This window comes from Lycium ferocissimum, chromosome 1, assembly GCF_029784015.1.
Source record: "Lycium ferocissimum isolate CSIRO_LF1 chromosome 1, AGI_CSIRO_Lferr_CH_V1, whole genome shotgun sequence".
Classification (NCBI taxonomy): Eukaryota; Viridiplantae; Streptophyta; class Magnoliopsida; order Solanales; family Solanaceae; genus Lycium; species Lycium ferocissimum.
The window spans coordinates 57550892-57559621 of record NC_081342.1 but is presented as its reverse complement, the minus strand read 5'-3'; positions in this window follow the sequence as shown (position 1 = coordinate 57559621).

Here is an 8730-nt window from a genome sequence, read left to right as displayed (position 1 = left end):
CGAATTATGGACTGGGTTAGATCGCTGGGTAGTGACTCTGCCTAGGTCAGAACTTGCGTTGTGATCATCGATTGAGATTATTTTGATAAGACATACTTGTGGTTTAGAAGCTTCATCTTAGGTGGTGATTCGGTTATGGGATATTCTGTGATCTTGGTTTGGGTATTATGTTCCTATCTATCTATCTTGTTGATTTTATGATTGTATGCGTGAACTAATCTTAGTCGGCCTATGATGCTTACTCAGTACGTGTTGTTTGTACTGATGCTACTCTTCTTTGTACTCTTCGTTAGAGTGCAGAGTCTGTTACTAGTTCAAGTTTCTGTCATCTAGGGTGATCCGAGTCTACGTGACAGAGATTTCAGGATGAGCTTTTGGACTAGATCCGCAACTCGGAGACTCTTCCTTGTAATTAGCTATCTTCTTTGCATTCCTGAGACAGTATTGATATTTCAGATTTGTATTTACTTTCTATCATACTTATATCTATGTAATAGTCGCTCTTGAACTAGTTCAGACCAGATTTTGGGGTTATTAATACTTCCTCACTTATCATTTATATAATTTGAATCTATTAGCTAAGTCATTATTTATATCCGCATAATTCTTATAAATGACTAAAATGATTTGGGAATGGTTCGCCGACCTGGGGGGGACAGTGTAGGTGCCATCACGATTCACGAATTGGGTCGTGAAAACTTGGTATCAGAGCCCTAGCTTACCAGTCTTACAAGTACAAAAGCATGTCTAGTAGAGTTTTGCGGATCGGTACGATGAGCTCCGTACTTATATGCGAGAAGCTACAGGACATTTAGGAAACTTTCAATTCTTTCATTCTTTCGTGCTACTTCATTCAAATTGGTATCTAGTCGATTCCAATTGGTATCTACATTTCCTTGTCTTATTCTCCCACGAATGGTGGAAACTCATTTCCTAAACTCTTATGCGAGCGACTTTTGTTATGACATGGCTTGGTATGGTACTAGATGTGTCTTCTTGATTCGGACGCGTGACTAAGTTCAGTATCAAGCTATGACTTGAGGTTTCCGTTGTGTGGGATGGTGGTTAAGACTCGTTCATTGTGTGGGTTTTCTCGAGAAATGGGAGAGATGGTCCAAAGGGTCCCTTGATCTCCATGTTTTCAATGTTGAGTTGCTCGAAAGTCGCATAAGTGCATTTATGACTTAACAAGTATGATTTATTAGAGATATGATTGGTTTTGGGAATAAGTTTCAACTTCGTCAAGGGATAAAGATGGTGTGCGCGGCACGAATGTAAGTTCGGTAAGGATCATCGAATTTGGGAAAAAGTATAGTGACCGCGAGTAATAAAGAAGAGAAGTTGAGAATAACGACATGAAGGATGACTTTTGTGGGAAACGCATAGCGAAGTAAGATCTCTTAAGGTATTTTGGTATGAGTACTTTTCGTGTTAATGGGACAGAGGCATAAGAAAGAGGATTGGTGTCACACCCTAATTTCCGATAGGGCGTGATGGGCACCCGACCCTTACTTAGGGCCGAGCGAACCCGCAAACTCTCGTGATACTCATAATCATACTGGGCCCTTAAATCATAACATGAGTGCATAATGAAAACCTTTCAGAGAACAACATACCTTTCATCTTTCTTAAATCAAATAAAATATGTATACATATGAAACTTGTAACACAATGCATAATAATACATCGGCTTACATAGCCGCTTACAAAACTGACATCTTATACACACGACACTATCTGCAAAGTCTCTAACATAACTCCAGATACCATAACAAAAGCACTCTGACTCGTCAGCACTCCGGAGGGAAATGGAGCTCGCCAATCCAGCTGGAACATCTTCTGCTAATATCCTCCACACATCTGTGGGTACCTGCGTGGCATGAAACGCAGCCCCCGAAGAAAGGGGGTCGATGACGGGATATGTGCGAGGCATGTAAAGCATGAAATACAATAAACAGATCATAACCGAACTGAGATTTACAGAAGCAAGTATAATAACCAGAGGATCAAAAGACTTGCCTTGAATCATATATCATATCATCATATCATTACATATACATGCCGTACCCGGCCCTCCAGTGAGGGACTCGGTGAATGAGATCATGTAATCATCATGCATAGCCATCATATAATTATCTATATATATACCGTACCCGGCCCTCTAGTGAGGGTCTCGGTGAGTAAAGTCATATCATCATCATCATGCATATATATATACCGTACCCGGCCCTCTAGTGAGGGACTCGGTGAATAGCGTGTCCCGGCCCTCTGATGAGGGACTCGGTAAAGTCATCACGTATAAGGGGATCCTCTCCCCGGCGCCATCATCATATCATCACATACCGTACCCGGCCCTCTAGTGAGGGACTCGGTGAACAATGCAGTGGAATGTGCACGAATGTGTGTCCTGGCCCGGGTCTCAGTGAAAGACATATTGAGCTTTGCACGAGTAGAGTAGTGAGAAACCATATGCACATAAATCATCTTTAAGACTCGATAGATAAGTAAATAGTCGACGCTCGAGAGTTAAAACGGAAGTCATGTTAAGTTCTTTCAAAAACAAGTCGTTACGACTATACAAAGGAAAATCTCGGGGACCACGGATATGCATCAAACTAATCCGGGCCCGCCCATGAAAGTTAACGTCAAGATACGTTATAGAATCATTTGCGAGCATATCAAAGCAATCCGGTTCCGTCTATGAAAGTTACGGACATTTTCAACATGAAGATCCCTTTTGGAGCAAAACTCTTTATACCACATTTGAATTCAATCATACAAAGACATAAAGACCATAGTTCTACCACATTAAGAATGCTAACACTAAGAGGTGGATAAGAATCGTAAACATGCTCGGATCATAAGAGTAGAGTTACCCCGAGGATCGTATCATAGCTTACTTACACTAAGACATGCCAAAAGAAAGAAGGATAAGCTTTACGTACCTCATCCGCTTCCTAAGTTAATCCAAACTTAAGTCTCAGCTTCTCGAGATCTACAATAATGTCATTAAGTACCAAACATTAGCCTTAAGCACTTAAGAATTCAATTCCAAGCTATCACTTTATCTACAGAAATTCGGGCAGCATTTCCCCTGTAAACTCAACATCCCCGAGAATTCAACTCGGCCAATATCATCAACAATAATACCAACAACCATGCCAACAATATCAATAAGTCATTTCAAACGCATTCTAACATTGGTAATTCTTTTACACATAATTCGACGACATTCCATTGGCATTCGACTCAACCACATATAATCAAACCAACATCAATGCTCGCACGTTCAATTACTAATCCGAGATCTTTCAAATAATATTCAAGGACACTTTAAACAATTCACATAATATTTTAAACAATCCAACCACTACACTATTCCACCCGAAACTTCCAAATACCATAAGAGCAACAACAATACATTTCTTTCTTCCAAATTCATGAACTACACTAACAATCCGCACATTAACAACATCATTTTCGAAAATACAAAAATCTATATTAACATCACATTAACTTCTACAATAGCCCACAAACGATTCCAACTTCAACTTGTATCATCCAATACCCTCATTTTCATCACTAATCCACAACACCACAACCAAATTACACTAAATAAAATTAGTTCTTCACTCCTATATACACCACATGCACACGGCCACAACACAACACACACGGCCAAGCACTAACAACTATGATTTCATGAATTTCATTCATTTTCACACTCCACAACATACACAAACCATGCATAACATATGAAAATAAGGGTTAAACCTTACCTCTTCCACTCAACTTCTCCCACGGCTAGAATTGTCCATGGCAACAACGAAAGATTTACTCGCTCCAACAACTACTCCACGTCGTAGAGGGCCTTCCAATTAGTGGAGAAACTAGAAGAAAATATTTTTTTGCTCAATCTTTCTTGGACCTTAATTTTTGGTGGTCATGGCCGAATGGCCTTCTTGTTTTCTCTCCAAGTTTCTTGAAATTTCTTAAGTGAAGATGATGAATAATATGATGACTTAGTCATCTTTTATTTATGTAGTAGCCATCCATGTGGCCCTTGGCCCACACCCATGTGGCCGGCCACATGGCCTAATATTTCATGAAATATTAACTTTCATTATTTCACTTTTAACCCCAAATTTTCATTAATATTTCCATCCAATAAAATCATAGGCGACTTATGCCTTAAAACACAGTCGGAAAAATAACCTTATCCTTAACTCGTCGCAACCAACTTAAAAATATTCCGGCGTACAAAATGCGGAATATAACATCCTTTCCCCCTTTAGAACATTCGTCCTCGAATGTTCAACCAGTCTCATAAAGTCTTATAAGGATCTCGGAGGGGTTTCCTTTATTACCACAACATTCAATCTTATCTACCAATCATAGTTCTCCTTCACCTTCTCCTTATTATCGTTTCGCCACAGTGCCTTAACAAAGCCACGTCTTTAGTACGCAACCTTCTTGCCTTACGAACAATGTGATAAGGTCCAATATATCTTGGGTAAACTTCTCCTTCTCGTCGAATCTCGTAACACTTTTCATGGGTGATATCTTCAAGAATGCTTACTCGCCAATCTGGAATTCTAGGTGTCGTCGCTGATCGTCGTCATATGATTTCTATCGTCTCTGAGCTGCTAGTAGTCGTTCGCTGTTTTAGCTATCATCCGTCAGTATCGTCCTGAAAGAATTCGACACATAAATTCACTCTCTTAGCGATTAGCTAGTTCTGACCATCTTGCCTAAATCATCTTACAATCCCCTTTACTCAACTTGTAACATTCTAGGCACATTATCCCATGTCATCTCTTTATCTTTAATTCAAACCTTTCTATCGTCTCTTCACTCAGATCTTTCTCTCAACTTTCCTGTCACATATGTTGTTGCAATCTTTACGCGGATATACAAAGGTGCTCAAATTAGCCCAAAAATGCCTTAGCGTGGCTTCACTAATCCTTATGTTTTACTTGTCTTCGCCTCTCTTCTCTTACAACCGGTATCGGAATGGATCTTTGACTCAACCATAGCCATATCCTGTTTGTCCTCAGTACTAATTCTATCTCGATAATTTAGCTTAAACCATTTTTACATCTTTCCTTAATGTACCCAAAATCTCACAACTGCGTTGTCATTGCTAAGTCCTTATTCTTCTTATCAAGTACTTACTTAGTCTCATTCTTATTATACCAATACTTGCAGGTGGCATCACTATTCGGGTATAACTTGTATAGAGTATGTTCAATCTTAGTCACGGCCTTTCCTTCTCTTGGTTCATACTACTCCACCCATCCCCTCCGTACTAACATTCGCCGGTAGCCCATTTTGTCATACTCCTTTTCTAAACATCCACTTTCCAATGTCATATCATTTAAGATCTCTCCAATTAATTTCCAGCACTATCTCAATTACCATCCTAACTTCTACCCCTTTTCTTTGGCTTTTGGATCTCACTAACTTGCCTCGGCAAGGAATCTTACCTGCAGCCCGAGCATCCGTATCAGATATATTGTAGCGTTGATTGTCTCCATCTTGTACTTACATCTCTTGCACTCGCTTCCCCCTTTTAGGGGTGTGCTTATACCATTATCCGATTATACTTCGCCCTACGTCCACATTTTCCAATCTCAATTAGGCGGCACTTTTATCCCGACATTCTGATCCCCTTGCCTTCCATCTACTCCCTTTCTTTTCCAAATATCATCGTATTAGAACCTTTCAAGCTTAACCTGTAGTGAAAACAGCATCAGCTTGCCTTGTGACATTTGTACCATTTATATTTTTCTTTCCACTTAAACCTCGTTGCCCTGTCCGATTAATGCCTTCTATATACCGTCTCGTTGGTTGCCGGAGTACGCGTATCCACTGATATAGCCATGTACGAGGTATCCTGTGCATACCTATGTATATACATAGTTACTAGCATCTCGTTTACAAAATATTTCCAACTGTTATCCCAACTCACCCTAATTCTGGAGCTGTGATGCACCTTCTTTTTCTTTACCGGTCTAATCCGCCCCGTACTACGCGACCTCTTAAGGTTTCTGCCTACTTCGCAGACTCAAATTTTCCTTAGACTACTCTAGCTCCTCACTTGCTTCTTGCAGCTGAATTTATAGAACTTTCAGAAAACTTCCCAGGGGGTCACCCATCCTAGAATTTCTCTCACTCCAGCACGCTTAACTTTGAAACTCTGATGAAATACGACGCTTTAATCTTTGGTATAATCGCGTCCACCTCACCACATGACCTTCATCACATAATCTGGAGTAAGTTGAAATCTTAACAGATTCCGAAACGTCCTCATAGCATATCTCCTTTTGAATTAGAAAGGTCTCTTACTCTTCTGACTCCGCAATTACTATCTTACTCTTTTCCAATCCTCAATATTCACCTTTCACCTCTGGATACGACTACTTTCCGTCCTATATTCCCAAATTACCGATGGTGATAAACACACCTTGATCGCCGTTACTTATAAATACTTGGTTATGGGCCTTTGGACTTCTGCTCTCATTTTACCTCATTCCTCTTCCTTTCTATAACCGAGTCTTTCATAGTCCCGTCACTTATAGTACTCGTGTTCGTGGCTACACATATCATGATCTATTACTATACTGTTATCTCGCTTTCTCCTTATTTTCTTCTTCCAATTACCCTTTCTTTTCTTATGCTTACTATCACTTCTACTATTATATAATCCTTATTCCAAACTTTCCCTACAGAACTTGATAAGCCTTCCTTATTCGTTCTATAGCTCGCTTTTCCGCTTCACACTTGCCTTTCTGTTCTAGCTACGCAGGTCATATTATGGCTTTGGCCACTTTCTCACTAGGCTTTACTTATTTTCATAACAATCCTCATTATATTCACATTATGTCGTGTTCGTAATCAATCTTATAATGTAACACTTCTTAACTCTTTACCCCTTCCGATCAACTTTATCCTTAATATCTCACAGGCTGTCTTATCAATACATTCATATCCGTTACAATTCTTTTCCTCCGTACCCTTGCCTTAATCATACTATTACTTCTTTTAATTATAAGCCCGTCATAACTCACCCCTGCTTATCGATTTAGTCAGTGCCTTATTATAACACTCTATCAAAATTTACTGGCCTTTTCCAAATCATCTCCTAGTGTCGCAAACCCTTTTCAAATACTTTTTGCCATAACAGCATCGACCTGCTAATTACTATTACCATCAATTTAGCAGTTAACTTATTTCTCGAGGCCAGCCATACTCACCACTTAGTCAGATCTTACCATTATTGTGGACACGACCTTTCAAGATATGTTACAAACCTATATCTCATTCTCTTTTTTATTTCTGGGGAAATTTCGGCAGAGTTTCCTATATATTTTCTTACTATCTCAAAACCTGGACGCAGGAAATACCAACAGTGCCTCACAGGGCCAACATATATATATACATATATCATATCATATCACGGCCACACAGAGCTCCCATTACCAACAACAGTACAAAGATGATAAACTTACCTCGTGTATCCAACTCGAACTGCACCTGTTACATTTTCCCGTTTACTTTCCTTTTCAGTTTTCAACTTTACCTTTCGATCGTACTTCAACACCTTATTTGACATATACCTCTCATACCTTTGCTTACCTGCGTGCTTAGTAACTTCCAATATCGTCAATCATTTTCTTCTGTCGATGTCATCCTTCTGCTGCAATCAAAAATCAGGGTAAGGAATCCCGTTTCCTATGGCTTGGCTCTATGGCACGATCTAAGATGTGAAAGAAGAGTAACCACCCTAGATGCTCCGTAGCCTCCTGTTTATAAATGTGGCGCGCTTCACACCATAAACGGGACTCCATCGGACACGACTTTTGCGTACAACCCCTAGGACGAGCGCTCGATACCAATTTGTCACACCCTAATTCCCGATAGGGCGTGATGGGCACCCGACCCTTACTTAGGGCCGAGCGAACCCGCAAACTCTCGTGATACTCATAATCGTACTGGGCCCTTAAATCATAACATGAGTGCATAATGAAAACCTTTCAGAGAACAACATACCTTTCATCTTTCTTAAATCAAATAAAATTTGTATACATATGAAACTTGTAACACAATGCATAATAATACATCGGCTTACATGGCCGCTTACAAAAAACCGACATCTTATACACACGACACGCATCGCAAAGTCTCTAACATAACTCCAGATACCATAACAAAAGCACTCTGACTCGGCAGCACTCCGGAGGGAAATGGAGCTCGCCAATCCAGCTGGAACATCTTCTGCTAACATCCTCCACTCATCTGTGGGTACCTGCGTGGCATGAAACGCAGCCCCCGAAGAAAGGGGGTCAGTACGGGATATGTACTGAGCATGTAAAGCATGAAATACAATAAACAGGATCATAACCGAACTGAGATTTACAGAAGCAAGTATAATAACCAGAGGATCAAAAGACTTGCCTTGAATCATATATCATATCATCATATCATTACATATACATGCCGTAACCGGCCCTCCAGTGAGGGACTCGGTGAATGAGATCATGTAATCATCATGCATAGCCATCATATAATCATATATATATATATATATATACCGTACCCGGCCCTCTAGTGAGGGTCTCGGTGAGTAAAGTCATACCATCATCATGTCATCATCATGCATATATATATACCGTACCCGGCCCTCTAGTGAGGGACTCGGTGAAGTCATCATATATATACCGTACTTGT